The following is a 19,381-nucleotide window of genomic DNA, read 5'->3' on the forward strand; positions in this document are numbered from 1 at the left end:
TTTTTAGTATCATACACAATATTTTCACTGCTCTAAAAAATCCTCTGTGTTCTCTTCATCTTCTCCAACTCCCACCCTCCAATCCCTGGCAACCGTTGATCTTTCCAGTGTCTCCGTAGTTTTGCCTTTTCCATGATGTCATATAGTTGGAATCATATAATATGTAGCCTTTTCAGATTGGCTTCTTTCACTTAGTAATATGCATTTAAAATTCTTCCATGTCTTTTCATGGCTTGACAGCTCATTTCTTTTTAGTGCTGAGTAATATTCCACTGTCTGGGTGTACCACAGTTTACATATCCACACAACAACTGTAGGACATTTTGGTTGCTTTCAAGTTTTAGCAGTTATGAATAAAGCTGCTCTAAACCTTATACTTAGATGGATATAAGTTTTTAACTCTTTTGGGTAAATATCAAGGAGCACAATTGCCTGATTGTGTGGTATAAGTATGTTTACTTTTGTAAGGAAGCACCAAGCTGTCTTCCAAAATGGCTGTACTATTTTGCATTCCCACCAGCAATGAATAAGAGTTCCTGTTGCTCCACAGTTCTGGGTTTTGGCTGATCTAATAGGTGTGCAGTAGTATCTTATTATTGTTTTAATTTGCGTTTCCCTGATAATATATGATATGGAGCATCTTTTTATATGCTTATTTGCTATTTGTATATCTTCTTTGTGTTAAGGTCTTTGGCTCATTTTTAAATCAGGTTATTTTCTTATTGTTCAATTTTCAGAGTTCTTTGTGTCCTTTGTCAGATGTGTCTTTTGCAAATATTTTCTCCCAGTCTGTGGTTGTCTTCTAATTCTCTTGATATGATTGCTTTTTGCAGGGCCAAGTTTTTAATTTTATTGAAGTAAAGCTTATCAGTTATTTCTTTCACACCACAATTTTTTAAACATATTCTTCTGTTCTTGTACTTTTAATTTATTTCCAATTTGGGACCTTTATAATAAGCACTGCTGTGAGTATTTGTGTAGATATATGCTTTTAGTTCTCTTTGGTAGATACCTCAAAGTAGAATTATTAGGTCATAGGGTAAAGGTATATTTAAATTTATTAGAAACTACTAAGTTCTCCAAAGTGTTGTACTGTTTTACCAGCAATGTATGACAGGTCAAGTTGTTCCATATTCTCGCTACCATTTGACATTGTTAGAGTTTTTTTACTGTGGCCATTCTGATGCATAGGAAATGGTCCCTAATTGTGGTTTTAATTTACATTTTCTTGATGACTGATGATGTTTAGTACCTTTTCATGTGCCTATTTGACATCATATACATTCTTTTTTAATTGAAATATAGTTGATGTACAATATTATATTAGTTTCAGGTGTACCACATAGTGATCCAATATTTTTGTAGATTATACTCCATTTAAGGTTATTATAAAATATTGGCTATATTCCTTGTGCTATACAATATATCCTTGTAGCTTATTTATTTTGTACATAGTAGTTTGTACTTCTTGATTCCCTACCCCTCTTCCTCCCCTACCCACTTCCCTCTCCCGAGTGGTAACCACTAGTTTGACCTCTGTATATGTGATTCTGTTTCTCTTTTCTTATATTTATTCATTTGTTTTATTTTTCAGATTTCACATATAACTGATAACATACAGTATTTGTCTTTGTCTTTCTGGCTTATTTCACTTAATAAGTTACCCCCTATATCATCCATGTTGTTGCAAATGGCAAGATTTCATTTCTTTATGGCTGAGTAATATTCCATTGTGTATACATACCACATCTTCTTGTTCATTCATCTGTTGATGGACACTTGCGTTGTTTCCATTTCTTGGCTATTGTAAGTACTGCTGCAGTGAACATCAGTGTGCATATATCTTTCAAAGGAAATTGCAAATGTCAATAAACCTCTCTCTTAGTAGTTCAGCATACATGTCACTAACTAGAGCTCAATATTTGTTGATAGTATTTTTCTTTTCAGGAAAACTTAAATGAATATATTTTATACATATGATTTGTAATATTAACTTATTAAGGTCAGTGACTTTACCAGGGTAAACTTTTGATCATTATAAATAGATAATTTTGAAATTGGAATATTGCATAGTAATTTATTTCTCCGTTTTATTTTGCTTGCACAGTATTAAAATGATTGATGATTGATCAAAAGAAGTAGTCACAAACAGTAGCAGGTTTAAAAAATAACTCAGGTTGTAATTTAGGTCACTCTTCAAAGACTTTAATTCTAAAGCTGGAAGAAAGTATGTTAGACATTTTTCATTTTAAATTGGAATCAAAATAGTATCTAATAAGAGTTCAGATTTTTTTTTTCATATTTGTAATAGTTGAGCATAACTTCCCCAACTAACAATAAATACTAAAAGTGTCTGTAAGTGTTTGCTGGTTATTGTACAACCGATCATTGCAATGTGAAGAAAATTTCTCCCAAAGAGATGAGCATTATACATTGATTGAGTGTATTGTATTATCTACTCATCTGTACAATTTTACGATCTGGATTTTTAGAAAGGAGCTACCATCTACCTAGTCAACCACACATACATTAAAAAGAAGTTTATATTATGTGCACAGCAGTGGCAGAAGCAGCTCTATTCAGAGAGCTGAGTTTCTGCCAAGGAAGGAATTAGGAAAATGCACTCCTACCCCCACCCTGGAATGCCACACTCAGGAATCAGAGGAGGCCCCTGGCAGCCAGGCCCAGCAGGCTTGACACATTAGTCTTTCTGATCTCTCCCTGGGAACACCCTGCTCTGTGCTATCTGCTGTGGTGGCAGGAAGCAGTTCTGTTTCTTTGCACATTATGGAGGGCACCACCACCCTGAGGATTGTCAGAAGCTGGTGGGGGGCCAGTGCTTGTTTTGCTTCAGGGCACTAGGCTAGTTGGAACTCCTTGGAGAATCCAGCTGGAAAAAGTCACAAAACCCATGCAAGGCATCCTAAATAACCACACTTAAATTAAGGTGAGGATTGCCCCTGGGAGAGGCTCAGGGCCTTCAGTCCAGCAGTAATCGGTACTTCAGTCACTTTTACAAGGAGGGAAAGAAAGTTTCTGGAATACTCAAAAACTGCCCCAGTGACCTGATTCCACTGGAATGGGCCCAGGCAGCCCTGAGGAGGTCGGGCTGCAGTTGTGGTGGGGTATTCTTGGAGTGAGGAGACACTTAACTTGGAACATATGGGTCACATGGCCTTGAACAAGTCGTCTAACCTCAATTTCCTCATCAGGAAATGGGTTGCTGTGGTAAGCACTTCATAAAATAATCTGTGCAGAAGCATCTAACACTAATTCTCAGCATAAGTTACTTAATCTGAATACAGCCTCCTAAACAAAATGGGTAGTGCTTGACATACCAACATGCTCTGAGTGAGGAAAGGAAGAGAGAAAAAGGAAGTTTTTAAGTGAACTATTACCAAATAAATTGGAGGTGTTCATGCAATTGTAGCTACCTCACCTTTTAGAATTGAAAGGAACCTGAAACGTTACCTAAGATAATGCTGAGGTAAACACTGGTAACTTCTGCTTCCTTAGGGCTGGTGATAGATCCTGTGTACTTCTGAGGAGGCCAGATCACAAGTCGGCCTTAAACATATATAATGGATAGCTTTTATTCTTGCCTGACTAGTTTTTCATTTTTAATTAAAAAAATTTTTTTTTGGGGTGGAGATCATTAGGTCTTTACTTATTATTAGTTTGTCTTTTGTTTTTTGGATGGAGGTAGTGGGGATTGAACCCAGGACCTAGTAGTGCTTGCTAAGCATGCGCTCTACCACTTGAGCTATACCCCCCAATTCTTGCCTGACTGGTTATCCATTCCTCCTTTTACGCTTATAGCACCCAGTCTTCCTCTGTCATGCTCAGTCCGTTGGTCCTGGGAGAGACGAGTCCACCCCAGTTCCAGAAGTGGACTTGTAAACCAGGCCTGGCCAATCAGAGCATTACATTTATGGCAGATCCATTAATTGGCCAACCTAATGCTCATTCTCAAACCCCTTCTTCCCAGTCTAACTCAACTGGGGAGTCTAGACGAGCAAATACTTGGCTCCCCAGCCTCCCTTGAGGGTAGGGGTAGCCTTGTGACCCAGTTATGATCAGTGAGCCAAGAGCAGAAGTCTGCTGGGCACTTTTGGGAAAGATTTGCCTTCCCCAAAGAGTGACATTTGCTGCCCATAGTGTCTTTTTTCCTGCCTAGTACCAGAATATGATTTTTTGGAACTGCAGCAGCCATCTTGCAATCATGAAGAAAAGGCCAAAGAACTATCAAAAATGTCAATCCACTGAATCATCAGCAGTGACGCTATCCCGCATACCTTTCTACGCAAGGGGCACGAACTACACTTTGCTTTATCAAGTTCTCTGTTGTTTGCACTCAAAGGCATCTCTGACTGATAAAATATCTCCTTGACTGCATTGGCTGATTTAAGGATGACCATGTGACTTGAGTTAGACCAATTAGAGCCAATGAGACTCAATTTTAGGGCTTTCGCTGCCTCTAGATCTGAAAGTAAAAAAGATGGAAGCCTAGGATGGGTGGCAGCCAACTTGCCCCAGCATGGGATCAGCCAGTATGAGAATGAAGCCAGTACAGAGGAAAGCACGGATGAGATAGGGAGAGAAAGTGAGTTATGATGACATCCTTTGAGTCCTTGATCCAGATTTGCCTGAAATGAGGGTGCCGCTGGGCTTTTTTAGTACGTGAGCTAATAAATTCCTCTTTGGCTCGAGCTTGTCTGAGATATGAGCATCCTGTCGGGTGTCACAACCTGACCAATACTTGGCAGCATATTTTCTCCTGCCTCCACTGCCTCAAGTGACATTTAAGTACCTAACAGCAGCGCTTAATATCCATCCCTTTCTAGGGAGTCCCCTCCTCCCCGGCGTCTCCGTTGATATTTTTGTGGTTCATCCCTCCTTGCCATCTACAAGGACATGCCACTGCTCTGGGTGAGAAGAGAGGAAAGATCCCAGACATTTGAGGGGAGACTTCCCAGCACAAGGAAGTACATGATTCCTCTCTGATTGAAATTCATGACGAGGCTGTCCAGAGAGGTAGGGAAGGGGAGACTAGAGGAAGTTGCTGGGAGGAAGGATAATTTGGTTTATTAAAATTAAATTTTTTCCAACTTTTCCCCCACCTTACCAAAGTTGTACAGTAAACATAAAAAAGAAAAATAGAGATCACTATGTTTCTCAAGCAATTTTTCTTTTCTTTTCCTAGTCTTCTTTATTTCTTTATATCTTCTGGCAAGCATTGTCTTTGATAATCAGAATAAAATGATGATTGAATCAATTTGATGACAACAAACCAAGCTTTCAAGGCCAAGGGATAGCAAGAGTCTGGCCCGTTGCCAGGAGACAGGATGTCAGTCCTCACTCCAGCACCTACAGCTGTGTGATCCCTTGGATTCTCCATTTCCTCACCTACAGAGATAATAGTACCTAAGTACCTTACTACCTACGCACCTACCTCATTATGAGAATTAAATGAGATAGTATTAATATTTCCAGTACTAAACAAATACTTGTTTCTTGTGCTTCCTGCTAGAATGTTGGAATAGGGAGTTCAGACATGAGTGACTGAGGGTGAGGGGTGCCAGCAGGAAAGGTTGGGGGGAGAGCCTGGCCAGTTACCTTCCAGTCACACCTCATTATCAAAGTGCCTGTCACATCCCCACCTCCACCAGTTCCATCTCTCCTTCTGCTTACTGACGTTTTACTGTTACTCCTTTGTCTTTTCCAGCTTCACCTGTTTCCCCTGCTGGTTCTGCTGTCTACAGCTCTGTGTCTCTCTTCTCTTCTCTCTCTTCCTCTCTAGAGACTAATTATCATTCACAGACATGTTCTTTAGGGTTATGTCATCAAGATTTAAAAATCTGAATGGCAAGTAAGTTTCCTGGTCTGAAGTTTCTCCTTTGAAGTCTTTTCAAGGAGCCACCAGGAACTGATGGAGGCATGACAATGGGGCCTGAGGGCTGTTGCTGCTATGAGAGAAGGGGCAGCATGCCCCACAATTCCCAGACAACCCTTGAAGAATCCCCTCTGAGGTTTCCTCCCAAGCCTGTCTGGAGATGCTACAAGAAGGATGGAGAATGTGGGCTTCTTCACCTACAGAAAGATCATGGCCACACAGATGCTCAGAGCTCCACTGATGGAGCCGCACTCCGCCCGCTCACCCTCCAGCACCGTGCACTTACCCTGTCCCTCACACGTGTCATAGATTCTGCTCCGCGTACTCACAGATAGGTCTGCTCACACTCAGCCCACAAACCAGAGACACATGACAACAATAAGTATTTATTACGTGCCTGTTGCATACGAAGAGTTCATATGCCTTTTTCTCTAACCGTTACTCAAATTTTACAAAGTTATTAACCTGTCTCTCCTTTCTATTGTATGGGTCAGGACCCAGGTTCAGGATGTTAAGTAACTGGCTTAAAGTCAAACAGTTAGTAAGTGTCACAGCCAGGTTGTAACCCAAGTCTGTCAAGCCGCTGTCTCTCCCCTTGTGCCATCTGCCATCTGGTGTATGGCTGTCTGAAGCTGGTGCCCAGTGGGCCCATTTTTTTATTTCCTGGCCAGCTACTGTAAGGGAAAAACTCCAAACTGGTTTGATCGTAAAAGAAAAAGCCACTTCCCTCTGTCAAGCAATTTGATTTTCTGCAGAGGAAACTTAGTACTTAAATGAGTTTGATCACTGTTCCTCCCTCTTCCGTATCTCTTTACTATTTGCTGGAATTAAGTGATTTTTTGATTGAAAAGTAAGCTTTAACCAGTCACTTCATTAGTCACTGGAAACCACTGCAGCCAGAAGGCAAGGAGAACATCCAAGGAGAAATGCAGAGCTGGGCCATTTCCTTCAGCCCCTTGTCCAGCCCTTGTAGGAAGCAGCTCCTACAGCAGGCACAGAGCAGGGGCCTCAAAGGAGGCGCAGCTTCCACCAGCCAGCAGCAGTTACGTCTGTCTAAGTAAAGGTGGTTTCACACAGCTCCAGGCCCGGGGAAAGTCGTTCCAGAGGTGAAGGAGCAGGCATGATTATTTGGCTTCTTTTCTAATGAAGTTAAAGTTTATTATTGGAGGACTGAGAAAAAGGGGAAATACACCCAGTATGTTAACTCCTGGCCTTCCATGCTGCTTTCTCAAGTCCCAAGTTGGAAGAAATGGAATGGCATCTACCAAAGAGGCCTGGCTGAGAAGATCTCTGCACCTCCAAATGCACTCATCACCTACAGACCCGTGTGCCTGCTCATGCGTGCGCACGCGCACACACACACAGACTCCAGAAACACAGAGATTTGCATATCCTCCTCTCAACATATTAGTGATTCAACTAGCTTTTGTAGGATTGGATTCTGTCAAGAGGACACACAATGGAGTGGAGACAAAGGAATTAATTTTGTTGTTGTTGAATAAAAAAGTAAGTGAACAAATAAACCTGTGTTCATTCAATGTCTATCTGTTAAGCACCTACTATGAGCTGGATTCTATATATAAGCAAACAAAGCACAGTCCCATTCCCTAGTATGTTTATTCAGGGAGATAAACAACTAAATGGGTAATTTCAATACCCTGTGAATAGTACTATGTTTGAATTTACTCTCTTCACTCTTTCACGCCCATATTCCGTCCAAACTGCCTTTGCTAAGTTCACATTGCCAAATTCGATGGTCGCTTCTTGGCCTTTTTACTTCACCTGTTGGCAGCGTGTCACAAAGTTCTCTGGAGTCCAGGTGGTAAGGCAGTCAGGAGTGTGGGCTCTTGAGCAAACGCAAGTTCAAAATCCCAGCTCCACCACCACTAAAACTGTGTAACCTTGAGAAAGACCTTCAAACTCTGTGCCTCGAGTTTGTCATTGTAACCTGGGGATAATGATAATGTCATCTAATTCGTAGTGCTGTGAAGATTAAAGTGTATTAAGGACAGTAGTCTTAGCAGCAGCAGTAGTGGTAGAAATAGTGGTAGTACTTGGTGGTGGTGGTGGCGGCGGTGGTGGTGGTACTTTCTTGACTTGGCTTCCAGGATCTCACACTCACTCGTCTTTTTTCTTACTTCACTAGCTGCTTCTCCTAATACCTTCTGCTGTTTTCCTTCTCATTCCTCTGATCCCTAAAACTGCCCCAGATCCCTGCCGTTGTACCTCTTCTTTAACTGCATCGCTTTCTTGGTGAGCTCACAGTCTTAGGATTTTAAATACCATCAGTGGTGAATGCTGTGCTGCACCACCCAGATACCCCTTCAAGGAAGGACTTTTGCCCCAGCTACTAAGGGTACCATCAGTGGACAACCTTCAGCTGTCAGCCCTTTCAGGTGTTGCTTCAGCTACACAGAGCCACCTTGCCCAAGGCCATGTCTGTCTGGGGATGGTCAATGTTCAGTAACTGGTTGGGGCAAGAGTATAAAGGGCTTGCTGTTTAACCTCACACAGGACACTCTGACAGGCCATTTCAGCTCCAGAGCTCCCCATGGAATCAGCCGAGGCTCTCAGGCCTGTGTTGTGGCTCAGCTCCCTCTGCCCAGTCCTGCTTCCTCCTGCCCTCCAGAGGTGTTGAACCAGGGATGTTCTCTGTCAAATATCTTGATAACTGAAGTCTGCTTCCCAAAGACCTCAAATTTTGATGCTATTTTTATGTTGATGACTCAAATTTTGTATCAACAGTCCAAGCCTCTCCTCTGAACTCCAAATGAGACAGTCTGCTGCCTCCTTGGAAATTTAACAGATACTTCAAATTTGACATATCTAAAACCGGGCTCTTACTCTCCCATTTCCAAAACCTTTCCTTCTTTTCTCAGTAAATGACAGTTTTTTTCAGTTGTTCAAGCCAAAAACCTGGAGCAATACTTGATTCTTCTCTTTATTTCATAATCTGATTTCTGTGATCAGCAAATCCTATCTATCCTACCATCAAAATATATTGAAAATCTGACCACTTATCATTTTCACTGCTAATAGCCTAGCCTCTATCACCATTATCTCTCCCTTGGATTATTTTATTACCCTTTGAATTGGTCTCCCTGTTTTTCTTGTCCTCTTCTACATTCTATTTTATTTTATATTTTTGTGTATGTCAAACTACAGATTACTTTTTATTGAAGTATAGTTGACTTACAATATTGTGTTAGTTTTAGGTATACAGCATAATTTAGCATTTTTGCAGATTATATTCCATTATAGATTATTTCAAGATAATGGGTATAATTCCCTGTGCTATACAGTAAATCCTTGTTGCTTATCTATTTTATATATAGTGTGTTTGTTAATCCTATACCCCTAATTTGTCCCTCCCCACTTCCCTCTCCCCTTTGGTAACCACAAGTTTGTTTTTCATGTCTGTGAAACTGTTTCTGTTTTGCATATACTTTCATTTGTATTATTTTTTAGATTCCATATATAAGTGATATCATATAGTATTTGGCTTTCTCTGTCTGAATTATTTCACTAAGCATAATATTCTGAGTCCATCCACATTGCTGCAAATGGCAGTATTTCATTCTTTTTTATGGACAAGTGATATTCCATTGTGTGTGTGTGTGTGTGTGTGTGTGTGTAGCACATATTCTTAATCCAGTCACCTATTGTTGAGCACTTGCGTTGCTTCCATGTCTTGGCTACTGTAAATAGTGCTGCTATGAACATTGGGGTACATGTAACTTTTTGAATTAGTGTTTTCATATTTTTCTGGGTATATATTTATATTAGGAAGTGGAATTGCTGGATCATTTAGTAGTCCTATTTTTAGTTTTTGGAGGAACCTCCATACTGTTTACATCTATGCTGGTACAGTGGCTGTACCAATTTACATTCCCACTGATAGTGTGCAAAGGGCTCCCTTTCCACCACATCCTCTCCAACATTTGTTATTTGTAGACTTTTTGATGATAACCATTCTGACAGGTGTGAGGTGATAGATACCTCATTGTAATTTTGATTTGCATTTCTCTAATAATTGGCAATGCTGAGCATCTTTTCACATGCCTCTTAGTCTTCTGTATGTCTTCTTTGGGAAAAAATGTCTATTCAAGTCTTCTGCCCATTTTTAAGTTGGATCCTTTGGGGTTTTTTGATAATGAATTGTGTGAGCTGTTCATTTATTCTGGATATTAGCCCCTTGCTAGTTGCATCATTTGAAAATATTTTCTCCGATTCTAAAGGTTGTCTTTTCATTTCGTTGATGGTTTCCTTTGCTGTGCAAAAGCTTTTAAGTTTAGGTAGGTCTGATTTGTTTATTTTTGCTTTTATTTCTTTTGCCTTGGGAGACTAATCCAAGAAAGTATTGCTGTGATTTATGTCAAAGAGTGTTATGCCTATGGTCTCTTCTAGGAGTTTTATGGTTTCATGTCTTATATTTAGGTCTTTAAAACATTTTGAGTTTATTTTTGTGTATGGTGTGAGGGAATGTTCTACTTTCACTGTTTTACATTTGGCTGTCTGGTTTTCCTGGCACCACTTGTTGAAGAGAATGTCTTTTCTCCATTGTATATTCCTGCCTCCTTTGTTGTAGTTAATTCACCATAGGTATGTGGGTTTATTTCTGGACTTTCTGTTCTGTTCCATTGATCTATGTGTCTTTTTTTGTGCCAGTAGCATACTGTTTTCTTACATTGTATTTTAGATCAAGAAGCCAGAGTAATAGTGCTAAATGTAAATCATACCATGTCACTCCTCTGCTCAGCACCCTCCAATATAAGAAGATGAATAAAGTTGGTAAATCGCTCTCCAAATTGATCAGAAAGAAATAGATAAGACATAATTTATCAATATCAGCAATGAGAGAAGACATCACCACAGATCCTATAGCTATGAAAAGGGTAATGAGAGTATTACTAACAATTTTTTGTCAACGCATTTGACAACTTAGATACAACAGATAAATCTCTTGAATGACAAAAGTATCAAAGCTCACTCAGAAAAGAAATAAAAAGGTAACCTTAGTAGCCCTATAAATTCAACTTATAATTAAAATCCTTCCCACAAAGGAAACTTCAAGCCCAGATGGTTTCAGTGGTGAATTCTATTGCACATTTAGTGAAAAATAATACCAGTTACACACAAACTTTTAGAAGATTGAACCCTAGGATATACTTCACAGTTCATTCTATGAAACAGGAAATATCCTGATACCAAAACCAGACAAAGGCATTATAAGAAGAAATAATTACAGACCAATATTCCTCATTATATCAATATAATAATTCTTAACAAAAGTTTAGCAAATCCAATAATATAGAAGGATCGTACATCATGAGCAAGTGGGGTTTATCCTGGAGTACAATGTTGGTTTAATGTTTGAAAATCAATTAATGTAATTAATTGTATTAACAGATTAGAGATTAAAAAGTACCATTACAGTAGGAACAGAAGATATGAATCCAGAATCTGTTACTGATAAAAATGGTCGGCAAGATAAGAATGGAAAGGAACTTCCTGGTAAAAGGCATCTATGGAAAGAAAACTCCCAGCTAACATCATACTTTGGATTGAATGGTTATGCCTAAGATCAGGAGCAAGGCAAGGATGTCCACTCTCAGCACTTTGGTTTAGAATATTAATGGAGGTTCTCATCAATGCAATAAGGCAAGAAAATAGTGTAAGACCATCAAGATTGGAAAGAAAGGAGTAAAGCAGATTGTCTTATTCACAGACAACATGGTCAACTCCACCGAAAATCCTTTGGAACCTTAAAAATAAAGTCTATTAAAACTAAAAATTAAGGTTAGCAAGTTTGTGGGACACAAGACCAATATACAAAAATCAATTCTATTTCATATAGAATTAGCATTCGGCATTGGAAGTAGAAATTTTGAAAAGCAGTACTATTTTCAGTAGCACCAAAACACATTTAAAACTTTGGGATAAATCTGACAAAAGATTTGTAAGACCTGTGCACTGAAAACTGTAAAACATTACTGAGAGAAATCAAAGAAGTTCTAAATAAAATAGAGAGATATACGGTGTCCATTGATTAGAAAATTCAGAATGGTGAATAATGCAGTTCTCCCCAAATTTATCAATGGAGTCAATGCAATCCTAGTCAAAATCCTCTTCAAACTTTTTTTTTTTCACAGAAATTGATAGGCTGATTCTAAAATTCCTACTAAGTTAAAAAAAAAAAGCCTAACATTAGAATAGACAATAACTTGAAGAATATGAACAAAGTTGTAGGACTTAACTACCTGATTCAAAATTTATAAAGCTACAATAATTGGGATAGTGTGGTATTGATGTAAAGATAGCTAAACCAATTGATGGAACAGAAAAGAGAGTCTAGAAATATATGTATACAATAAATTTTTAACAAGGGTGCAAAGGCATTTCTGTGGAAGGACAGTCATTCAATAAATGGTTCTGAAATAATTGGATATCCATATGTAAATAAATAAAATTCTTCTAGTACCTCATTATCATACACAGAAATCAACTCAAAATGGACCATAGAGTTAAATGTGAAAACCTGAAACCTAAAGCTTCTTATTCCACCCCTAGGTATTGACCCAAGAGAAATCAAAGCATACGTCCATGTGCAGGCATGCACACAGATGTTCATAGCAACTTTATTTGTAATATCCACAAACTGGAAATAGCACTGAGTTCTTCAGAGAAACAGAACTAATAGTATATAGGTAGATGTCAGTTTAAGTTTATTATAGGAATTGGTTCACATGGTTATGGACCCCAAGAAGTCCCACGATCTGTATCATGTTAGGTAGAATTATGACCCTGTTATGGTCTTAAGTGAGGACAGCTGGAGAACCAGTGAAGCCAGAAGCTGGTAGTGTAGTTCAGTCTGAGCCCAAAGGCCTGAGAATGGGGAGGGATGGGGGTAAGGGTCCAGTTTGAGTCCAAAAGCCCAAGAATCAGGAGCTCTGATGTCCAAGGGCAGGGAAAGCTGGGTGTCTCAGCTCAAGCCAGAGCAAGTGAATTCACCCCTCTACCTTTTCGTTCTCTTAAGGCCCTCAATGGATTGGATTGTGCCCACTCACGTGAGTGAAGGGTGATCTTTACTTACTCTACTGATTCAAATGCTAATCTCTTCAAGAGACACCCTCACAAACACACTTAGAAATAATGTTTTACCAGCTACCTGGGCATCCCTTAGCCCAGTCAAGCTGACATAGAAAATTAACCATTACAAACACAAATTTCCATCAACACTTGAATGTATAAACAAATTGTAATGTAGTGACACAATAGAATGCTACTCAGCAATAAAAAGGAATGAACTACAGATATAAACAACAACATACATGGGTCTCAATTATGCTGAATGAAAGAAGATAGGCAGAAACACATATGTTCTGTATGATTTCACTTACATGAATTCTGGAGAATATAACTAATCTACAGTGACAGAAGGTAGATCAGTAGTTGCCTAAGGAAAGAGAAGAAGGTTGATGGCAAGCAGCAGACAAGATTGCAGAAGGGCAGAAGCGAATGTTTGGGTGTGATGGACAAGTTCACGATCTTGAATGTGGTGATGGTGCCACTGGAGTGTATGTATATCAAAACATTGTGTAGTTTAAGTATGTGCAGCTTATTGTCCCTCATATCTCAATAAAGTTGTTCAAAAATTAAAACCACCACTGGCCAGTGTTTATAAAGGCCTATATGGATTAGAAGATTGATCATAATGGCTTACAGAGCTATGCATATTCTGGCTCCCCATTATCTCTCTGAATTCATGTCCTGCCACTCTCTGTACTCTAGGCACTTTTTTTTTTTTTTTTTTTTTTTTTACTGTCTTTGGAATACTCCTTGAGTGCTTCTACTCAGGGCTTTACACCAGGATTCCCTCTACCTAGAGTACTCTTCTCCCTGATATTTACATACCTAGCTCATTCACCTCCTGTGATGGTCAGTTTTGTGTCAACTTGGCTAGGATACAGTCCTGAGCTGTTCAATCAAGCATTAACTAGAAGTTTCTCTGGTTGAAGTCTGACTGATACACCTCCTTAGATTCTCACTCAAGTGTGACCTTCTCTAGTGAGGGATTCCTTGGCAATCCCACTTAAAATTGCAACCTCTGACCATTTAAATCTCCTTTGCTGATTTATTTTTCTCCAGTGAACTTATCACTGTCCAAGATACTATATATTTATCTTATTATGTGCCTTTGCTTCACTAGAATTTTAGCTCCCTGAGGATAGGGGCATTTTTTTCTCTTTTGTCCACTGTTGTACTGCAGTGTCTACAACAATGCCTAATATACAGTAAGAATGAATATTTTAGTGAGAGAAATTAGGAATACAGAGAAGTATACATAGGAATCTGACTCAATTCTGACTCAAAAGCATAGAGACCAATTGCTTACTACAGCCTCCTCTAATAATAGGTTTATAATAACTTTTTTGATGTTGATTTTTAAAATTGGGTGCTATTCAAATACTAGTATATTGCAGAATGCTCCTTCTTGTCCTCTCCTTCACCCTGGCCTGGGCTCTCTCTCACTGGGGGGCTGTCTTAGTCCTTTCAAGCTGCTAGAACATAATACCATAGGCTGGATAGCTTATAAACAACAGAATCTTATTTCTTACAATTCTAGAGGTTGGAAGTCCAAGATGAGGTTGCCAACATGGTCAGGTGAGGGCTCTTTTCCAGACTGTAAATGTCTCGTTGTGCCTTCACATGGCTAGGCATCTCTCGGGAGCCTCTTTTATAAGGCACTAATCCCATTATGAGGCCTCCTTCTATAACTTAAGTACCTCCCAAAGGTGCCCCCTACTAAGACCATTACCTTTGGAGTTAGGATTTCAACATATGAATTTGTGGAGTTCGCAAACATTCAGACCATAGCACAGCCTGTTCTCATTGACTATCAACTAATTCTCTTTTAAATGAGTCAGCTAGGCTCTCTCTATTTGCCCAGCCAGCCTTCAAGATGGTGCCACAGAAAGGCAAGAAACCTAAGAAATCAACCTGGAGTTTAATTTGGATCTTGCTCATCCAGTAGAAGTTTAGGAATTTTTGATTCTGGAAATTTTGAACAACTTCTATGAGAGAAGTTTAAAGTAAATGGAAAAACTTGAAATTTTGGGAATGTTCTTCACATTGAATATTTTAAGAATAAAGTTACCATTATTTTTGTGAAACAGTTTTCTAAAATGTATTTGAAACATTCTACCAAGAAATACCTTAAGAAGAACAATCTTTGTGCTTGGCTTTATGTGGTTGCATCTGACAAGGAGACTTGTGAACTTCTTACTTCCCGATTAGTCAAGGTGAAGATGGATCTGAGTCTGAGGACTAGGTAAAGCTGCCCCTTATAGGGATTTGCTTACTCATAAAATAAATGAGACACAAGAAAAGGAAATATCTAGAAATGGAATTTTAGTTTATTAGTGAATTGAAAAAAACACTGAACTCTATTTTAAAAAAAGATGAGTCAGCCAGGTAGGCATAACTGGGCTGATTTACCTGGGCTTCCCCACTCCCCTTATTGTGGTGAATAAAGTAGTTTTACTGTTGCATTTAGTAATATTTTGAAAAGTCACCAAGGGCTTTGCAAACTATACTGGAAATCTCAGACCCCATGCAAAAGCCTTCTCTGTGGAGAATAACAAGGTGGCCCCTACCGTAACAGTGTTGGAGGAGGTCTGGTAAAACATAAAATTTAAATAAAACACAAAGCCTTATAACATAGTACCCAAATTTTTCATATTTTGATCAAAAATCACTCATACCAAGAACCTGGAAAATCTTTGAATATGAATGAGAAAAGGCAATAATCAGATACCCACATCTAGATGACATAAATGTTAGAATGATCTGACAAAGGTTTTTAAAGCATCCACCATAATAATGTTTCAGTGGATCATTGTAAACATATTTGAAGCCAGTGAAAACAGAGAGAGTTGCAGTAATTAAATGGAAGATAAGGGAGAGGCAAATGGAAATTTTAGAACTTAAAAATATAATAGTCAAATAAAAAATTCAGTAGATGGGCTCAGTAGCAGAATTGAGGGGACAGAGGAAAGAATCCATGAACTTGAAAATAGAACAAAAGAAATTACCTAGTCTGAAGAACAGAGATAAAATAAAGCAAAAAACAAACAAACAAACAAAAAAACCCCATAAAATCAAGAACTTGTGGAGCTTTATGAAAGATTTAACTGGTTGTGTCACCAAAGTCTTAGAAGGAGCAAGAAAGAAGGCAGAGATTAAAAAGTATTCAAAATCATGCTGAAAATTTTTCTAAATATCCTGAAAAATTTTCCAAAAGACCTAAGCTTACAGATTCAAGAAAGTGAGGAATTCCAAATAGCATAAACCCGCAGAATCTGTGCCAGGATATATCAAAGTCTAATGTCTGAAAACTGAAAATAAAGAAAAAATCTTGAAAGCAGCAAAAGAGAAAAGATGTATTACTTATAGGGGATAAACAATTTGAATGACAGCAGGTTTTCTCATCAAAAATCCACGGAGGCCAGAAGAAGGTGGCACATTTTTCAACTTCTAAAAGAAAAGAACTGTCAATCCAGAATTCTATATCCAGCAAACATATCCTTCAGGAAGGAAGGAGAAATCAGGATGTTCCCAGAGGAAGGAAAATTTTGAGAATTTGTCTAGCAGACCTACCCTAAAAGAATGGCTAAAAGAAATTCTCTAAACAGAAAGAAAATTATAAAAGAAAGAATCTTGGAACATCAGGAAGGAAGAAAGAACAACAGAAATATTAAGAGTGTAATAGCAACACACTGAGATAAAGAATGCTTTGAATCACTGGTTGGAGAGAGTCCCCACTAACCCACATCAGAGAATTCAAAATTTTTTTGTAAGTCATTAAAATTTTGTTGTATAATTTCTTCTGCAGCACAACCTATTTATGCTGATTAATTAAATTATAATGAATTATTTTAATTTAATTTTGTAATGTTCATTTTTCCTATTATATTCATATTCATGATAAACAGAATATAAGAGAGAAATCCTATATTCTATTTATGTGTTTATATTTATTATGACCAACTCAATAAGTGCAGAAGAAAATACTGACCGAAAAAGTAATTAAAGCAGTAATTAGAAAGAGTAGTAGATCATGGGCGAATTGAACATAGAATTTAGAGTCAGAAAGACTTACATTTAAATCATGATCATGTCATAAAACCTCTTGCAAGTTGCTTAACTCTCCAGAGACTGTTCCTTCTTTTGTAAGATGAATTGTTTAGAAGATTAAAGGAGATACTGTATATCAATAGCCTGCTGTCTGGCACAGAATAGGGGCTCAGTACATGATAACTGTAATTAGTAACATGTTATTTACTTAGGAGATTATCTGTCTGTCTATCTATCTATCTATCTATCTATCATCTATCTATCTATCTATCTATCTATCTATCTATCTATCTATCTATCTATCTATCTATTTATCTATCTATCTATCCATCCATCCATATGCTTAAAGTCCTGTACTAGTGGAAGACATAAAAAGAAGGGACCTGTTTGGGAAAAATATGAACTAATACTTGTATTATTGAGAGGTCCTAAAGGGTTAAAATCTGTACTACATAAATACCTTATTTGAAGTTATGATTAAAATAGGCCCTCAATAAATTGGCAATGAACAAGAAGTGATAACTGACAAACAGAAAAGGAAGAGTAGACTACTACACACAAGTGTAAGGGAAAATGCTAATGTTTAAGAATTTTTTTTCAAGTGTAACAGCATTTAATTAATGAAAAAAATTAAATTCCCGGCCTCAGTCTGTGGTCTTGGGATCCAGCATTCTGTTGGGATTTTCTTGGGCTGGGTGTCATCTAAGATGATCTAAGAATAATTTTTTAATAAAAATGCCTCTTAATTATAAAAAAAAAACAAACTTAAAAAAATGTTTAATGAAAGTGCCCAGTTCTGATGATGCTGGGGTGAAATAGGCACTCATATGAACTGCAGCAGCTCAAGTTGATACAAAATAAGCCAGAATTTCATGAAAAAATTATGCAGAATAGAATAGGTTTTGTATTATATTATCCTCAGAATGTATGTTTAGTAGTTTAATTTCCTTAACAGTTAATTAATATGTACATGACAACAAACTACAGAAAGATCCAGGTTGGGCTCACTGCCTTTTGAGGTGGTCATTTCTGTGGAGTCCAGGGAGTCATCCCACTGCTCCAGCTTTTCCAGCCATTCTGAATGTCCTGTATCAAATTCCTTCCTACTTAGAGTACGTAGGAGACCCAGAGGGGTTTCAGTTCCTTGTGCAGAACCCTAAGCACTGCGTGGGTGTGACAACATAGCCCAAAGGAGCAGTGTAAGAGACTGGACAGGGTGAACACAGCATTCCAGCACAAGAGACTAGAACTGCTTATTACTGTGAGCTTCCCTCTTAGCAACCTAAATCTCTCCTAAGACTAAAAAGTCTGTTTACTTCTTTTCAATCCTTCGTTGAACAGCTACAATGCTGAGCTCTAGTTCAGACATCAGACGTTAACATCTCTGCTAAAGAAAGTGCATCTTAGCCCAGACTGGTTGTGCCTCGGACGTGACCGTGGCCCTTCCTGCCCCACCAAATGGTGTTTGGAAGGCCCTCATGATGAGTCCCTGGAGAAGTTTTTTGCGGTTGGATAATACACTTGGCCGCATTAGACTTGTCCCTTGAAGTAATATCCGTCTGGTTGACACTGCTGCAAAATATATTAATATCCACACTGGGTGATCAGCCATTAATAAATCATGTTGTTGTTCTGCTCTGATTACCTGTCATAAAATATTCAGAGCTAAAAATGACTTTCATTTTCAATGATCACCAGGCTTTAGGCCAGTTCAGCAGTGGACCCCAGGTTTTATCATATTTTTGCACAGGCTAGATGAGGAACACAGACTGAAGAGTTCCAGGAGAAGCACCAAATGGCCCACCGCACAGGTGGGGGACCTGTGTAGTGCAGGAATAGGTGGCGGGAGGAACAGCCAGAGCCCCCCGCTCAGCTAGGTCCTGTCCAGCCTGACACTGGCTCTGCTGAGAGATTCATGTGGTCATGGGAAACCAGCCAGATTGGGGCATTTTAAGATGTCTTCCTCAGTCCTTGATTGCAAGCATTTAGAATGTTTCCAGTCTTTTGAGATCATATAAGGAGACATGAGAGAGTGGAGAAATCCATACAAACATACCTGAGAGTGGGGCTCGAATTACCAAGCATTCAGTCCTGCACAGGAAACTCTGGATAACTGGAAGTTTGGGAAGGCTCAGTTCAGATATCCTGTCCATACAGAGATGAAGAACATGTCTATAAATCAGTCTGAGGAGATGTGTTCCTTACTGGCAGGGGGTGAGTGTGAAAAGAGTCTGAAGGGTGCGTTGACAGGAACAAGCGAATCTGAGACTTTCTGCCTGGAACGTGGAGAGTGGTTTGTCTCCTGCACAGATCCCAATCATGAGTGAATGCACTTGAGAGCACAGACAAGGA

The 19,381-nt window shown here is 38.7% G+C and overlaps 1 pseudogene; it reads left to right on the plus strand.

Annotated features, from left to right (window-relative positions):
* The first annotated feature begins 14,834 nt into the window (after positions 1–14,834).
* LOC105102026 (ribosomal protein eL22-like 1) lies at positions 14,835–15,224 on the plus strand (annotated as a pseudogene).
* Positions 15,225–19,381: the final 4,157 nt, after the last annotated feature.

The sequence above is a fragment of the Camelus dromedarius genome, chromosome 9, assembly GCF_036321535.1.
Source record: "Camelus dromedarius isolate mCamDro1 chromosome 9, mCamDro1.pat, whole genome shotgun sequence".
In the NCBI taxonomy this organism is placed as follows: Eukaryota; Metazoa; Chordata; class Mammalia; order Artiodactyla; family Camelidae; genus Camelus; species Camelus dromedarius.